Source organism: Corapipo altera, unplaced genomic scaffold (genome assembly GCF_003945725.1).
Source record: "Corapipo altera isolate COAL_440 unplaced genomic scaffold, ASM394572v1 1, whole genome shotgun sequence".
NCBI lineage: Eukaryota > Metazoa > Chordata > Aves > Passeriformes > Pipridae > Corapipo > Corapipo altera.
Window position 1 is genome coordinate 15,373,753 of NW_020884873.1, and position 17,651 is coordinate 15,391,403.

General features: G+C 47.9%; 1 long non-coding RNA gene across 1 annotated transcript; it reads left to right on the forward strand.

The window, feature by feature from the left end:
* The first annotated feature begins 414 nt into the window (after positions 1-414).
* Positions 415-6,522, forward strand: LOC113959485. Its single transcript, XR_003531826.1, has 3 exons — positions 415-2,704; positions 3,000-3,061; positions 5,372-6,522. It is a non-coding gene; the product is annotated as an uncharacterized LOC113959485 (long non-coding RNA).
* The last annotated feature ends 11,129 nt before the right edge of the window (positions 6,523-17,651 follow it).

Genomic DNA, 17,651 nt, shown 5'->3' on the forward strand with positions numbered 1-17,651 from the left:
ACCTCTGACATTTACATGGAAGCACAGTGCTAAGCAACAGACATTTTTCAGTTCATTATATCCCCTTCCAAACCTTGTTTCCTGTAGCCCTGTTCTCTTACTGCTCACTATGTTCTGTTCAGCTTTAAATTCAGAAGAGCTGGCATCCAACACCATTATACAAAATGGCCAACAGGAATACAAGCCATCCCTCAAAAGTATCTTTGTCCCAAAACTGAGATTTGGAATGTGAGTTTCCTGCCTTGGGCCTACCCAGACTTGTACAATATGCCAGCAGAAAACATCCTGTTACCTTCCTTTGAGAATTATGGTAACTTTTTTTTTCTCCTGCAGAAAACAATTGTTTTCACACAATCTGTTACACCTTAGGTTCTTCAGCAAGTACAATGCCTGCAATTTTAGGCTTGTCTGCCCTGGCCTCACAGCTCCCTAGTTCAACAATTGCTAAGGAGCTTTTATTAACATCTCAAATACCTCCTTTCCCTTCTCCCTTTCTCAGAGGGGGTAAGAAATGCTTCAGATTCTTGAGTTTAGAAGAGCTTGGGGGCATTCTTCTTAGCGGAAGATAAACTGAAAGGAGAACAGCATCCCTCCTCAGCCCCTCTGTCACCCTGCACCTGTCAGGCTTATGACTTGCCAGGTTTGGGTGAGGTACTGATAAAGGAAGCATACTTTAAAGAGACTGACAAATCCATCTAAATGCTGTTTAATTCATCTTGATAAGAAAGGGCTGTGGAGAGCTTTATGCCACCTTTGCTTCTCTTTTCCTTCTGTAGTTCTCAGGCTGGGCCATGTTTTCACAAAACCAAGATTTCAGTAGCAGAGTGACTGTACTATTTGAAAAACAGGACTAAGTTCAGAGAATACATAAAAGTGATAGCATTTAACTACTTCACATTTTTTATTCACTGTTTTAATTGCTTTTCAGCATCAGTCACCTTTAACAGACCCCTAAACAAAAGGCATCTAAATGGATGTTCACTTCCCTCTTCCTCTCCCAGTAGGAATTTAGTCTCCCATTTTTTCCCCCCTCCTTACAAAAAACCATGAGAGCCCCCCTACATTCAGCTTGCTGCCTTTCCTGAGGTTACTGTGTGAGCTTTTTCTCCACTAATGGTGCCTCTCAGCTTACCCCATGTTCGCTGTTTGTTTTTGGGCTCAGCCTGCAATAGTAATCAAGGCCAAATATTTGCTCAAATGAAGTGGCTCTGTGGTTCTCATTCCAGGAAGCTGGCTGAGGACAAAGTGAAACTAGCTTGAAACACACTGGTATGCCCAAGAGATGCTAGGAGCAAGGGATTTTTCCAGAGCTGTAGAAAGTCATCCAGATTCTCACTGTAGCTTTGTTGTGGGAACTGCAGGGGAACTAACTAATTTATAGCCTGCCCCAATGAAAGACACCACTTTTATCTGCCAGAAACCAAAGTCAGTCCAGTTAAAGCCAAACTTTAAGACGGTTCTGTTGGGCTGCAACCAGAAAGAAGACCCAGTGTGAAGTCACACAAGCATTCATTCTCCCTGTTCTGCAAGGCTAAAGCCCACATTTTTCTGATAAGAGGGGGCTATATCCTTTGTGCTTGCGAGTCAGTGGCAGGTCTTATAAACACACCCACAGATTCTCAGCCTAACATATTGCAAGCTCTGTGCATCTGGAGCCAGTGCATGCTTTGCTCAACAACCCCCCTTTCATTTCTGCCAAGATTCCCTCCCACATTTGGGACTTTTTTCCTGCTCCCTTGAGAGCGTCCTCAATTCTCCCAGCTCCTCCAGCCTCCCACTGTCAGAGTGGACTGTTCTGTACAGCTTTCCTGGTCTTCTCTGCCTTTGGGAACATATGGACCAGTGCAGGAAGCTGGGCACAAAAATCTGTGCATTACCCTTATTCTCAGCCCTGTGTTTGGGTCAGGTGGATGGACCAGAAGACTGAACTGACAGAGCTGACACAGAAAGCAGAAAATCTCCAGGATCTACTGGGGCATTAGCTTTGTAGGATGTGAGAAGTTACCAACAGAGATACATGACGTGCCATCACTGTGGGAAGCCACCTTTTAGATGAGGTGCAGACAAGCTCCATTTAACACAGTCACCTTCTTTCCCATTTATCAGACCATCATTTCCTGGGAATGTTCTGGAACAAGGAAAGCAATTCACTGAGCATCCTGTGTGTTTTCATAACACACCACCAATTCCTGTCAAAAATCAATAGCTCACTGAGGAGTAGCAGACTACTGAGCCACCCAGGCTAGCACCTGCTCTGCAATATTTCTCAGCTACCAAGAGACAGGAAAGCATTAGAGGAATCAAACCCACAGCACAGAGGTGCTCAGGGACTTAAGGACTCCTGAAATTCCTCCATGTGAGGTAGCAACTTGTTTTGGTCCGGGGTGTAAGGAGTTCCTGCAAGCAGTGCTGCCTTCTTGGACTGGTTCAAGGACAAAAAAAAAAAAGATTTTCTGTGGAATAGAATATTTGGACTTTGAGTTGCAAACACAAGCATGACACAGATCATAAAACATGAAATAAGGTAGCTCTGCTCTCTTCTACACAGTGGGGCAAGGCATTTAACCTGTTGTAAATCCTGTCCACTCCCTCCTTGTCTTTTCTGTTTATACATGGAGTTAAAGCATCCTTAAGCCTCTTACTACTCTACCACTCTCCTGATTACAGCCACATCTAACACTGAACTTGAAGCACACACCTGTACGTACGTTTGCGGCAAATTGCGAGAGAGTGCAGAGGCCTATAATTCTTTGACTCTTTATAGAGGAATGTACGTGTATAAAAGCCTTTTGAATTTTCATAAGCCTCCCCTTAGATGTGGGATAGCAAAATACAAAAAGATGAAAACAAGATGCTCACCCGATGATTCAGCTTTCCTGCAAAGTTTCTCCTACCAGCCATCATAACCCTGAAAATAATCATCCCAGCCCCTTTTTTCCTGTGGGCTACAAACACATCAGCAATGAGGATAATAATTTAAGGGTTTTTGTTCCTACTAGGAATTCATGAGAAAAAACTTTGCATTACATGGAAAAAAAAGAGTCATATGCAGAAAAGGAAAGTATGCATATGTTTCGTTTTCTTACGTTTTGGTTTTTGGAGTGTTTGGATTTTTTTGGTTTGTTTCTTTTTTTTTTTTTTTTTTATTTGGTGGCTGTTGTTGTTTAAGGAATGCTAAATCTTTGCTAGGGGACATACCAGCTGTCTCCAAGCTCTTTTTATGGTGATCTCTCTTGTACCTTAATTGAGAAAGCAGGGCGTGGAAGTTTCAACAAAGGCTGCCCTTTGTAGTGTGTTAATTAGGCACAGGAGTTAACAAAACCCCTCAGTTATAAACAATTACCTTTCCCCAGGCTTACCTTCATTTTCATGCTATTGCATTTTTACTAATTTTCTGTTAGATTTCCAAAGTGGACAAGACTAATTTCTAAAATTAGTCTCATAATTAGCAAAGAAAAGAAAAAAAAAACCAAGCAGGAAAATATATAAAGCAGGAGGGAACAAAAAGGTATAATTAGAAACACTTAAAGATGCCTTTTTTTGTGCTTCTTCAGGATATGGGAGACCAAGGTCTTATAAGTTCACTGTAAAGTCCCCTTTAAAACTAAAAATCTGGATTATGGTTCCCTGGAATTGACTCCTGGGTGTAAATGCCTGGGGATGGGAAAGAATGTGGTTAGGGTTTGTGTGCCCTGAAATGATTGCTACCCTCACCCCCACAGAAGGAGAAAACAGAGGAAAGAGAGAGAGGCTGTAATTCCTCCAGACCCTCTCCATCCGTTTCATTTGCAAAGCAAAGTTTGCTTTAAAAAGATTATGGGCCCTGCTTGGCCCATAGGACATCTTGCCTGCTGGTATCCTGGCTGGTTCCTCAGCATGTGCTGAGACTCTGAGACACACAACAGCTGGGAAGGGAGCGGCCTCTGCCCTCCTCCCTGCCAACAGTTTGGTCCTGATGGCTGTGACCTCACCTCTTGGCACCAAGCTGTCCCTGGCACTGGCTTCCCTCCTCCTCCCTCTGCCTCCTGGCAAGGGAAGGAGGAAACCCAGGGGCTTGGGGCAGCCCTTCTGCCTCAAAAGGAGGCAATCCCCATAATGGAAAACTGTACTGTAAGGACAACTGCCATCTTAATGCTAAACATTTTCCACCCTGCACTGCCATGGAACCTTTCACACTGCTGCTCTCTAACCTTGTTTTCCAATGAATTTCTGGAGAAAGGTCAAGCAAGGCCCTTGAACTCATGGTATTGGGAGAAGCACATTATGATTCAGTCTCCGGTCAGCGTCACACTTCTCTTGTCACCTGTGATAGTGCTGTTTGCCCAAGACCTTTACAATGTAGATGGCCCCAGATATTCAAGCATAAGTTGCCTTTGTGTCCAAGGAGCTGCCCAGAAAGCAGGGGAGCAACATCTCTGCGGGACTGGGGAGATAGTAGTTCAAGCTACATTCCCGATGGGGGCTGTGTCTCCCAGCCGGCCAGCAGACCTGGAAAAGACTGTCTAGGGGAAAACTCATAATTCTTAGTGGCAGCTTCCCAAACATAGCATTCTTATTGGGAAATTGCCTCTTCTCTCTGGAAGAGACTGTGGATAACCTAGTAAAGATAGGCATTCCCCCCTTATTACTGCACGTCAAACCACAGTCCTCCTTTCTCACTGTGTTTCAGTAGCACAGACTGATTCTGAAGCCAAGATCAGCTCCTGCTACTTTCCCCAAAGAGTTTTCAAGCTCCAACAGACCAGATAAACTCATTGTGAGAGAGCAATCAGAGATGAAGAAAGGCTGAGACTGGCCTCAATGCCTGCAGCAGGTCCCAGGCAGGAGACAGGTACAGGTACTACTGTGACTGACCAGGCAAGTCAGGAAACCGAGGACCCCATGGCAGCACAGAGCTACTGCACGTAAGATGGAAAATTTTTAAACTGCTATAGATGGGGCCCACAGGAAACTTTTGGGAAGTGTGTCTAAGACAGGGTCTAAGACAGGAACCAAGAGAGTCAGTGTTTAAAACATGCATTGACAATGAATTGCTTCATTACTTAGAGAAAAATTGAGAAGGGGGAAGGAGCAAAACTCAACCACGTCAGGAAACAGGCAAATAATTGTCTGATGGATACACCACATCTCCTGATTGCTGGTCTTGTACTTTGCTGCTGCTCAGCCCACTCATCATGATAAGCTTCTCCTTCCAGGACACAGCAAGGTCTACCCTACATTTAGGTACAGATCTTACACCCTGGAAAAGAAGCAAACAGAAACATCTTGCATAGGGCTGCTTGCTGTCTCTACTAGTGTCTCATTTTGCCCTGCTTTACTGTTTTGCTTTCTCCTCCAACACCTTCCCTTGTCCATACACTTTCAATTGAAGAAGGAAAGTGCCACCCTTCAAACTGAAGAAAGTTTTGGCCCATGAGCTGCTGAAGAAGGATGTGTGAAGATAGATGTGTGAACTGCAACCCCTCTCCTGCAGCACTTTGTAAAGCAAGTGAGCAGTCCCAGGCAGGAGGAGGCTTTCTGCATTTTGAACAGGCCAAGGTGAGGAGTCGTGCAGGGCAGAGCACCCTGAGAAATTGGACCTCGTGACTTGGACTTGCACATCCATGAGCAGAGACATGGGAAATGCTGCCTTTCTGGAGCTGAAGTGGGGAGGGGAGTGCTGGAAGCTGCAGACAGGAAGAGCCTGACTTGGGAAAAGCAAAGCAGGTAACAATCATACAACTATTTATGGCTCTTTTTCCTTGTGACAACTGCAGCCTTATAAGGGCAAGAGCGCTTTACTCGGGGCAGAGCTGCGGAGGTGGAGCCTCCAGGGGCACTCCTGATGCTTGCTCCCAGGCTATCTGCCTGCACAAGCCGCTGACCTCCTTCCCGGGAAAAACCCTGGGAACCCTCGCTGAATCCAGCTGTTCAAATTTCAAATTACAAAACGCCTCGGCTCCTCTCCCCTTTTCCCCATACCTCCTACTAGCTGGAGCTGTGGTGAAGCAGAAATGTCTGCGTTTGTAATGTTGTGGGTATCTGGGAGCAGTGGGTTGGAGAGCCCCCCGCAGCTGACGTGGGAAACCTATTCCCATCTGGTTGTGATAGTACTGAGAACTGGAAGAAAAAAGAAAGGAAAAACAAACAACCCTCCTCTCGACCCCCCCTCTCCCCCAGTGTTGCTTGTCGGCCACTAGTGAGTGTGTGAAAGGCTGCAGCTGGCAAATCTGGTGCACAAACTCTGTCGCAGATCCTTCTGCCTATGGTTGTGGTTTGGAGTCCCCCACTAACTCCGACTGAGCTTCCAGTGTGTGTATGTTGGGTTCTTACACATCTCAACCCTGTCCAATCCACCCAGCTGAACTATGCTGGAAATGGGTTGCAAATAAAACTAAACATAAACATGCTAAAAATGTCACTGTCATCAGATAAGGTTGCTATGTACATAAAATTCCTGACACGAGTTCATTAGACCAAGGACATGAAAAGTTAAGCCACATGCATATATTGGCTGGAATGGGGAGGAGGGTATGATGAGCAAGGATTCAGCCTGAAGCTTTATTTTTTTTGGCCTTCTAGCAACCCATAGCCATCACCCTATGTGTGTGACTCAATTTCTCACAATAGGAAGGGAAAAAGGAAAAAAAAATAACAAATGTTACAGCACCTACTTCCTTCTGTGAACACAGGTGTGATTTGGGAAGGAGCAGGAGGCAGGGTTAGCCATGTCACTTGCGAGCTGTGGAAGGTTGGCTTTCCAGAGGACAAAGCACATGCTGATGAAGCCTTTACTCAGCAGTCTTTACCAAAACCAGTCATTTTTAGCACCGCAGGAGGCACTTATCTCTGCATTATAAGAGGGGAAACAGGCACCAAGAGCTTCCTCTATGATAAACTTCTTGTAGTTGTGGCTATGTTCAACTTGCAGAAACATGGTATTGCCTGGGCTAGGTGCTCCCACATGGACTTACCAGTCCTCGGACACTCAGGTTTGCAGAAGTGCCTGAATGCAATGAACTTCCCTACCACATACTGAGTTGTTATAATTCTCAAGCCACATATTTTAAGAGAGGGGTAGAAGCTGTGAGAGGGATTTCAGGTGATCCCCCCCCTCTCCTGAGCTTACCACAACAGCCACCCTTTGGCTGCTTGCAGGCTGGCTGTGGCAAAAGAAGGAGAAGCTGTGCACCGTTTGCCCCAGGATGAGCAACATGGGTTAGATTAAACTGCAAAGATGGAACATCATGTCCTCCTCAGCCTCACCAAGGTGAGGGTTGGGGCTTCACGGCTATGTGAAACCAGCACAAGTCTGAGCAGCCTCTGAAGGAGGGCTGTTCTCCTTCCTCCTCTGATATTCATACTACCACTGCTAGTCTCGTATGACAGCCAGCTGATCCAGCTGGAAACAACCTTGAAACTAAAGAAAGGCAGATGTTTCTAGTTTGATAATTTCTTTGATCCATTTGACTACCTGGTTGCTACGCAGGTGCTGAAAATGTACAGTCGTGGGAAGCCAGACACAAGCTGCTCAGAAACTATGAGGGAATTGAAGCTCAGGAGAGGCCAGAAAGCCTCCTTTCCAGAAAGATCATGAATGAGTGGAATTCAGATGTGTGGCTGGTCACAGGGGTTCTTTTAGCATCCAACAGGCAAGTGCTTGCAATCAGTATCTGAATGAAGGGATAAATTAAGGGATGTCTATTACCAAAACAGTAGAATTACCAAAAGCACAGCATCATTTAGCATAGGCGGTAATTTTGAGGTCTCCAGATCAACATCCTGCTTGGAGCAGGACCAGTATTAGTGTTGGATCAAAGTGCTCAGGGCCAAATCTCTGAGGATGGCAAATCCACCATCTCTGTTCTTGCCTCTTGTCCTTTCACTGAGCACCTCTGCCAATCTGTGTTTACCTTTCAAATAACCCCCACTTGGGTGGTAGAAGCCAGCAGTTACATAGTCCCCATCACAAGCCTGCGTGCCCCTCTGCAAACCAACCCACCTCCCTCAGCCCTGCTCATGTGTCAGGTGGTCCAGCCCCCTTAGTCAGCTTTGTGCTCCTCCCCAGAGTCGCTGCAGTTTGTTAGTGTCCCTCTTGCAAATGTTAAGGATCCTCCTGAAGGAGCCTGAGGAATGGTCCATGTCACCTTCTGGAGGAGAGCAGGTGTCTCTGTCTGCTTGTAGAAACTCGAGTCTTTGCGAGTGTGTTTGTTGGGGTGGGCATGCACAGAACCAGCATCTGTCAGTGCGTGTGCACAGTGCCACACAGGGAGGCCGTGCATCCGCCTCTCGGGTAAACAGTGATTCAGAAGTTTAGGTCATAAAAATGGATGCAAATTCACTCAAGTCCCTGGAGCTGTGGTTCCTGTGAGCAGAGCTATACTGCAGGTATGCTGTGTGAGTGCCACCTGTATTGATTTCCAGGGACATCTGTGCACTGTCCTTCTCCTTCAGCATCTCTGCACCTCAGCAGGCACAGATTCTCCTTCCCATTGTCATTGGTGAAAATGTTTACAATCAGGTGTAAATCTGGTCAGGTAGCTTCTTGATTACTCACTTCTCAGCTATTACTCTGCTTCAGTAACCCTGAAGCTCAGGAGACAGGGTGTACCAGGCAGTAGCTAGGACTGGAAGACAACAGAAATCATGTTCTGCTCTGGTGAAGTTGCTGGAGGGCAGTGCATCACTGCTGTGATGTCATGAGCATGAGGCACGGCCTTCAGAGCATAAAAAAGAATACCCTTTACTCAGTGGACCAACAGGTGATTTCAAAGGATGCAAGCGAAAAGGGAGACCTCAAAACCTTTACCTGCTTGCTGTCCTGAGGATATGGTGGGTAAAATGATGTGTAACTGTGAATCAGCGGTGCCTTTTGCAATATCAGGATTGTGGCATGATGAGCAATCCCTCTGAAGTCTTTGTAAGCCTTGTTCCTGTGGTGCAGACGGACTGGGCAGGGTAGAGCCAACGCTGGACCAGTGGCTGCCCCAAGCTACAGAGGCAGCAGCAGGAGAAAGCCCCAGGGTGCTGGTTCTCAGTTGGTCACATCCACTCCTCATTTTACTGCAAGAACTGCCATCAAGCCTCTGTCATAAGGAGTTTTGTTGCTGCAGCCCAGGATGCTTGGATGCCTAGCACAAAAGGACAAAAGGTGTTGGGTAAAGACACAGTTTTACTTGGTGTTAAGCTCAAGGCTAGAGCTGGGGTCTTACAAAGAAGAGGAAGCAAAGCAGTGTAATTGCTATAGGGAACAGAGATGTAGATCTGGGTTAACACAGAGTGAGGTGCTCAAAGATCTGACCCAGATCACAGTCAGGCAAAGTTTACTCCCCAGCTATAGAAAATTACTACAGAAATGCAATAAAACAAGGTTTTATTATAAGCCAAGGACAAGAATCACCAGATGCTCATGTCACCCAGCTCCTTTATTCTGAAACAAACAATTTAGGGGCTGCCTTATGTGGCACAAGGAAAAGGCATTCAGGACAGGTTTGAAAGACAGTGTTTGTTCCAGCAGTCAACATCTCCTCTTGAGTCCCTTTCATAAATCCCAAAAGCAAGGCAGAGAGGTAAAATGCAAACTCACCTGATCTTCCCCAGCGGTTCCACCTCTGGTAGAACTGGTCCCAGCTGGGATCCTACAGGATGTGTTGGGACAAGAAGTGGTGTGTGCACCAACACTGCTACTAGATATAGGTTGAAGGGCCCAAAATACATGTGCAGCCACCATAAGCCATGGGACCTTGTCCACTGCCCAGGGCAGGGTGGCCAGTCTCATTTAGCTCGGCAGCCTGGCATACCTCACCAGGCTTATTTGGTCGTGTGCCCTTCTCCCTCCTCAGCCGTACCCCCAGGGCCAGGTTTTCCTGCTTCACCCCAAACACTTATTTTTCTTATTTTAGAACAAACAGAGTTGCGTGTGTTTTGATTTCTAGAAAAAGGTTAGAGGGAGGTCAGAGCTGACATCTGGGCTGGAGATAACATTCCCGTTTAATTAGCAAACCCTGGATAATGAGGGCCTTCCTGTCCCATCCCCTTGCCCTGGTGTGGGAGATGGGAGACCCAGTAGAGGCTGGGGCACTAATGAGGCAGGAGAATACCCTGTAAGGCAGCATTCCATTTTCTAGTGTCCCCAGCCCAAGCTCATGGGGTGCTGATTGGTGCCTGTGGGCAACGGCTGGAGGCTGCCCCTCCTTCATCTTTGCGTGAGGACACCCTCTGCAGGCACCCAGCCTCTGCAGGCTCTTTTTCCAGGGCACTGGCCATGTCTTTCCAAAGTGCCGATGGTGCTGCCAGTCCCCTCCAAACCTATTGCCCGAGGAGAGCTCATTTGCTCTTTCTGCAAAGCAGGGATTATGGATTTAAATACCCTGGTGCTACAGGTCCTACCCGTGCTGCTGTGTGAGTGGCAAGAGGAGACACCAGCAGATATGATGTTGGTGGGAGACACAGATGAGATGCACAGCGAGGTCCGCAGAGCACAGCTGGGCTATCTGCTGCCCTCCCCTCAGACTAGGGAGCTGTACATTGGCAGTTCCATCCCTGCTCTCGGGAATCGGGTCATTTACCAGGGCAGCACAGCCCGCCGGGCTGACACGATGCAGCTGGTTGTGTGCAGCAGTATCACAAAGAGGAAACAGCCACGGCTGGAGTCAGCTTTGGCTGGGATGCTGAGCTGGGGAAGCAAAGGGCCAGAAGTCCTGGGGAGACCCAGTTTGTGAGGGTTCCTGCAATTTCTAGACATGTACCCCTGCAGCAGGACATGGAGGTGCTGGAATAAAGCCTGACTCAGCTGGGAGAGAGGCTCCCTGACTGAATCACCTCGAGCTCTGTGCCTTCCTGCAGCTCCCCTGCTGTGGGCTGACTCTATGCTTGCAAAACCCCATGAGATCAGGGGCGCAGGCAAGCGAGGCGGGGGCTGAACTGCAGCCAGGCACTCTCCAGGTGAGATTAAAACAGCAGGCACATCCGGTCCATGGAAAACCCCGGCTGACACCCCTCAGCAGAGCCGGTAACACACCAGGCTCTTGCCTTGTCAGCTCCATGGCAGGGGGATTTGCTGCCAGCAGCCTCAGATGCGTGTCCGCCCTTACCGGAAATGCCACAGCCTGTTGATTCCTTGGAGGGGACGTGACCATCATTCCTGACCTCAGTATAAAACCCCAGGGAGAGAAGGAAAAAAAAAAGGCAGGGAAACAAGGCTCAGCATGTAATGCTGGCAGAGCTCAGCCATCATGACCCCGGCTGCAAGCTGGAGAAGATGAAGCTGGGAACCGTGCCCTTGGGTCAGTCATGTGCTACTGGCCACCACAGGCTGGGCACAATGTCACAGAGAGGCACAGCATTGCGGGGGAGCAGCAGAACAGGGAGATGACAGCAGCCTAAGGAGTTTGCTTGCGGACATGGCCACATGATGCCAGCTTCCTTGCTGCAGGCTCCAGTGAGACCAGCAGTGACGGGTCCCTCATGTTCCCACATCCTTTCGTCTCAAGGGTGCTGCCAGCTTCTGCCTTCTGTGCAATGCCAGACAGATTAAGAAAACCTTAAATGTGCTTCCTCCTGAGAGTTGTCAACAAAATGAGAACGGAACTTGAGCCCACAGCCAGGGAAAGGGCCCAGACAGGAACAAAGGGGTTGGTGTGCTGGGCAACTGCACAGCAGCAGGCATGAGAGCAACAACCTTTAATATTGCCTGAGCTCTATGAACAGTTTCCATGCTTCTGCCAGGATCTTAGGGTGAAGCCCATGGGACCTGTCCCAGATGGGAAGTGGAAGGTGGATCTCCTCAGGTGGTGAGCTAAGCTGAAATAGCTAGGCTGAAGGATCAGCCCCTTGGGAGGAGACCTGGCGAGCAAGAAAGAAGAATGTGAGGGTTTTGTCTTGTAGCTTCCTGCCAAAAACTGGCATGGCTGTAAACACAAGTGCAGAACAATAAGGTCTCCTGTCCCAGCAGCTGCTAAAGCCGTCACCTGGGAAGCTTCCTGCAATCAGCCACTGGAAGGACAAAAAGGAGCTCCCACATGCTTTCCTGCAATTTGTCATATGTCTGATCTGTGCTCTGCTCAGTCTCTATCATCATCCCTTCCCCCAGAGCCCTGTCTCACGCTCCAACAAGAGGATGTGGTTATGAAGGCCAACCTCTGGTTAGGAGGAGCAGTCTCATTGTTCAACCTTGCTTCTCCAAGCAGCAAGAAGTGCTTTTCTTTATGACTTCTGAATCACCCTATAGTTTCCCCACAGAAAGTGTTTCCCCTGGGCTGGTTCTGCAGGCACTGGGTGAACTTCCCTGGTGCCTCAGAGAGTTCCATAGCACTCTGCAGATCCTCTCTGCCTGCCACGTGTTGCAGCTTCAGGGCTTACAGTGACCAGAGTTGGCACAATGCTGCCACCGGCTTCTTTTTCAGACCACTGCACCTTTCCAAGGCGTTAATCTCTGGGTCTGAACACTGCCATGCTGGATCTCTCCTCCCGGGTAAGTATTTTTAGAAAGTTTGAGCTCAGACCATGCAGTCACTCCTGAGCTATGCCAGGATGAAAAGAAAACAACCACTTCTGCCTGAACAATAGCAGTGTGGAACAAAAAGCCACTGTAAGAGGGGTTTTTCGGCATCACTCAAAACTAGCCAAGCTTTGAAAGATGAAACTCGCAGTAAAAAAAAAAAAAAAAGAAAAAGGTTCCTAGTGAACAAGTGAACAGAAAGGGCTTTGACAGTTTACTTTAAAAAGCCAGATTAAAGCAAAATGATGTTATATAAATACATGGGCGTGCTGGAGCTTGCATGCAGTACAGCACTCCATCTCCATCTCTGCCACTGCCCTGGCCAGACCCAGGGCTGGGTTTGTCACCTGCTGCTGCCTGTGGCACAGCCCCGCAGGTAAAGCCACCTGCAAGTAAAGGAGCCGTGCAGTCCCTGCGCCCGCGGCTACGGGCCCTGCGGGGAAGTGTTATTGCCTCATGATGGAGCCAGAAAGCAACCTCGGGGGAGGCAGATCCTTTCCTTCCTGAGGCCATGAAGCTAGCCAGCCAGCTAGGAAAAACACCCTCTTGCTGCCAGCTGTGTGAGACCTGTGTGAGACCTGTGTGAGACTGGTGTGGAGGAGCGGGAGCCAAGCGGGTGACCGGAGGTCACCATCTCTGGAAAACACCGAAATCTCTGGTGCATTTTGTACCCTCTGGATGACTTAAAGTCAGTGTTTCTGAGGGCTCTCACTGAAAAATTTCCTGTTTTTCAGGAAATTGCTCAACCACTTGTCCACTCCGAGGAGAGATGGTGCTGGGGTGCCTTTAGCAGGAGAGGGATGAGGAGTCTGTGGTAGCTGAGAAGGGTACTGGGAGCTCAGCCTTCCCTTGGGTGGGAGAGCCAACAGGCTGGCTCCTGTCCTCTTCTGTCAGCAGCTACACCTGCTGGGGACATCTGTGAGACCCAGAAGCTCCTGGCACTCTCCATAACAGACAACAAGAGTATGTGAGTGGATAAAGATGTATATATATGTACAGGGACCTTACTTCACAGAAGCTGCAGACCATGGAGAAACCCTGTCAATTTTAGTGCATTTTTATTGTGACTATTTGGATTATGAGGGCCTAGGAAGTCAATGCAAGCAGATGGGAAGTTGGGTGCTGTCCTGTTGCCTGCAGCTGCCAGCTGTCCTTCACTCCCACAACATAAGCAGCTTCAGTATCCCACTCTAGCCTCTCCCTATAGGATCAGTTCCCTCACTACCCATCAGGGACTCCTTGCCACCAGGAAGGCAGCCACAGGGTTTCTCCTCCCTCTGTTCCCACTGGGCTGTGGGCTGACACATTTTTAAGCTCTCCCTGGAGGGCTCCATTTTCCACCCATTTGGCTCCTTTGGGTGTAAGAAATTAGGGGTTTCCCCTGCTGTTCCTGCCTCCATCCTTCCCTGGGTGATAGAATTGAGGAAAAAAGCAACCAGGCACAGCTCAGCACAGCAGCCCCCTCTGACACCACATCCTGCCTCTGGCTACCACTGTCCTGAGAATTGTAATCTTTGGTTTTTGCCTGAAAAAGGTTTTAAGAAAAAAAGTGTTGCTGAAATTACAGAGCTGCAGAGGCAGAGAAACCACAAAGCTCACAAGTGCACCCCATGTCCTTGACAAGGGTGGCAGGACATGGCAGGACACCGCCCATGTGTGGTGATGGACTTTGGCCTTGGTTTTGACTGTGACTGGGTTAATTTTCTTCCTAGTAGCCAGTACAGTGCTGTGTGTTGGATTTGGTATGAGAATAATGTTGATAACACGCCAATGTTGTAGTTGTTGCTAAGTAGTACTTACTTTAAATCAATGACTTTTCAGTTTCCTGTACTCTGACAGTGAAGAGCTGCAAAAGACATGGGGAAGGAGTGTGGCCAGGACAGCTGATCCAAAATGGCCAAGGAGATATTCCATGTCATAGAACACCATGCCCAATATATAAACTGGGGAGTTACCTGGAAGGGCTCAATCACTGCTCAGGGATGGGCTGGGCATCGGTCAATGTGTGGTGAGCAACTGGGTTGTACATCACTTGTTTCTCTGGGGTTTTCTTTCTCTTTTTGTTATTTCCCTTTTCATTAGCAAGTATTGCTATATTATTCTTTTATTTCCCCGTTCTTATCTCAACCCACAGGTTTTACCTTTTTTTAATCCTGATTTTTCTCCCCATCCCACCAGGAGAGAGGTGAGCAAGCAGCTGCATGGTACTTAGTTGTCAGCTGGGGTTAAACCACAACTTGAGCTTGGGTGTGTTGCAGGGGCAGGTAAGGAGGACGAGAGTGTGTAATAGGTGATCTAGTTTGGTTTTAGTCTGGAAGTAAAGCCTATGGTAGTTTTTATCTTATCTTTTTATTGCCTAGGATATTGCAGCTGTTACTCTTTAACTTGCAGGAAACTCACAGCAAGCGCTTGCCACCATTCAGCAACACCGAACAACACGGAGCTTAACGTTGCTAACAGCCTTGCAGAGCTGGAGAATTTAATTGCTGATTCTGTCTGAATCCTATAATTACTTGGATGGGAAAAACGAGGTGTGTGAGGGAAAGCTCAAAGTGATTAACAAACTGTTAGGGTAAACAGCCTGGCCGGGCTGGTGAAAGGCCCTGCCTAGGGCTGGTCAGTGTCCTGTTGACATCGAACTGGTCTTTGTTTTGTTCTTTGCATAGAAGGAATCATATTTGTTGATAAAGCAAAGGATTTACTGGCTGGGCTGTTGAGATCAGACCTCACTGGAACCAAGCTGGCCAAAACTGTCCCCTTCAAAGGGCCACATAATACACAACCCTTTCAGTGCTGCATGCCAGGCAACCTGAATTTTTCATCCTCTACCAACTCTTGAAGCTGGTCCTGGCATAGCCCCTCTAGCAGAGAAGATACACAGCTCTCCCTCCTTTCTTGCAGATCTTCACTATGACCCAGAGCAGCTGAAGATTAACTTGGTGTTCAGCAGGCAGGCACAAACATCTTTGGGAAAGGAGCAGCTGTGTTAGAGCTTGATTCAAGTGTAAAGCCTACAGAAACAGGAACCTTGGAATCAGGCACCTTGGACAAGACTCTGAGGACAGGGGCACTATGCCTGACTTTGGGGGAATCTTGGTGTTAGGTTCAAAACATACATGGGGAGGAGAAGTGGGTTTAGCTGAGCTTTGCTCCCCTTGGGAAGGCACTGATCCCCATGTCCTCTTAAAACAGCAACAAGGAACATTAAGAGCTGAGAAAGCTACTGTAAAATATAGACAGGCTTGGGCAGGAGAAAGCAAATGCTTAACAGATCAGAGTAGCATTGGATGTGCTTAACTCCAAAAGGGAAAACAAACTGCATCCTTGCTGGACTGAGCTGAGGGGAAACATTTTCCCAGCTGACACAGAAAAACAGCTACTGTTGAGGAATTACCCATTGCTTCACCTCTCTTCAGTCGGGAAAGACCAACATCACATCCAGGTGGCATGAAAATTGCTTTTAACCACTACATAAATACACTGCTTGTAGTGCTTTCCACTTGCACCTCCTCTGTTATTAACACTGCTGTGGGAATCCCTGAAACCTCCCCCAGCCATTGGCAAACAGGGAGCTGAATTAAGAACCTGGCACAGAAAACATCCTTGTGCTCTGAGTCCTGTCCTGTGGTGAAAACCTTGCAAAGTGCTTGGGGAATCTCAAGCTGTTCCCAAAACTGTTTTCCTCCTGTCCACCTGTTACACTGTTCTGATGGATTCCCACAGGGCACCACGTACATGGATCTTCAGCATTTATCTCAAAGAAACAGTTGTGGCTTTCATATAATGCACTCTGAAGTGTGCTGGCACTTTAATAGCTGAATACACTTTAGCTTTTCCTTACAAGGAAGTGATAAAATAACTAATTTATACTGCTCCATAATTACACAATGCAAAGTCACTGTTTTTTCCTGTTCTGTGGGATGGTAAGGCAAAAAAGTTAACTATTGTCGGGTATGTGACGCTGTTCCCCTACTTTTCCTGCTCATGCAGGAAAATGGAGAGCCTTTACTAGAAGTGTTTACCAAGCAGGAACACCGAAACTGCAGGGGAAATTGCCCACCCTGAAACACGAGGAGGACAGGAGCAGCATAACTTCTGTGATCTCCAAAATAAAATGAAATGCCAGGTTTTATTGATCATAACTGACCAACAGTTCTTTACCAAATTACATCCAAGTGACATCACCTCTAGCAGCATTCCAGGGGTGAGATCAGCCCAGCCCAGATGGGGAGGCACCCATCTCAGGGGACTAGCACCACCTCATGCTGCTGCCCAGGCCCCAGGGGTGACAGAAGGAGGTGGGAGCAGTGACACCAGCAGCACTGCAATTGCAGCAGGACTTGGATCACCCCTCCCCTGGCTCCTGCAAAGGTCATAAATCGTCGTTGCAAAGGTGCAGAAAAAAAAATTTCCTCACTGCTCGTAGCAACCTATGCCAGGGAGGTGAAATGGAGCAGAGCCAAAGCAGATTTAAGAGTGACTGAAGGAAACAGAAGCTGTGGAGAAAAAAAAAAAAGCAGCTTGTACATGGTTATTAAGCACTTACAATGTTCTCATGCAGCTTAGATAAGCAAACTGGAATTAAACATTACAGTAAGCATCAGTGCTGGTGCTGTACTCTGCCTACAAGCACAAGAGAAAGCTGGGAGCACTCAGAAGCCAGGCTGGCTGGAAACAGGTGTATATGAAGAGGAGGAAGAGGTGGGAAGGGCTGAAGGCTCTTGCAATAGGAGCACAAAACTGGCACCCATAGTCCAAAGGTCAGGGCAGTTGAAGTCAAGACTGCCTTCTGGCAGGGCTCACCTGCCTGAGCAGACTTAATAATACACAAAAGGGAAAGGGAGGCTGTCAGGCTCCACGGGCAGGAAAGGAGTGAGAAAAGCACGGGGGGAGCGAGCACAGCTCAGGTTCCTTGTGCACAATGAGCAGCTGCTCCTCTGCACATGGGAGGCAAGTCCTCCTTCTGGCGCCCTGGATCCAGCAGCACACAAAGGGGGTCCTATAAGCTCCACCAAAAGCCCTGAAAGTAATCCCCTACTTTTGTTTTTCAGCACATTACCTTTTAGTAGAGATCAAGTCAAAACCTGCAGTCTCCCAACTCATCATTAGAAACCAGCCCACTGTGCTGCTGATACTCCCTCTCACCTCTCTGGACAGACAAGGGACTTCCCTG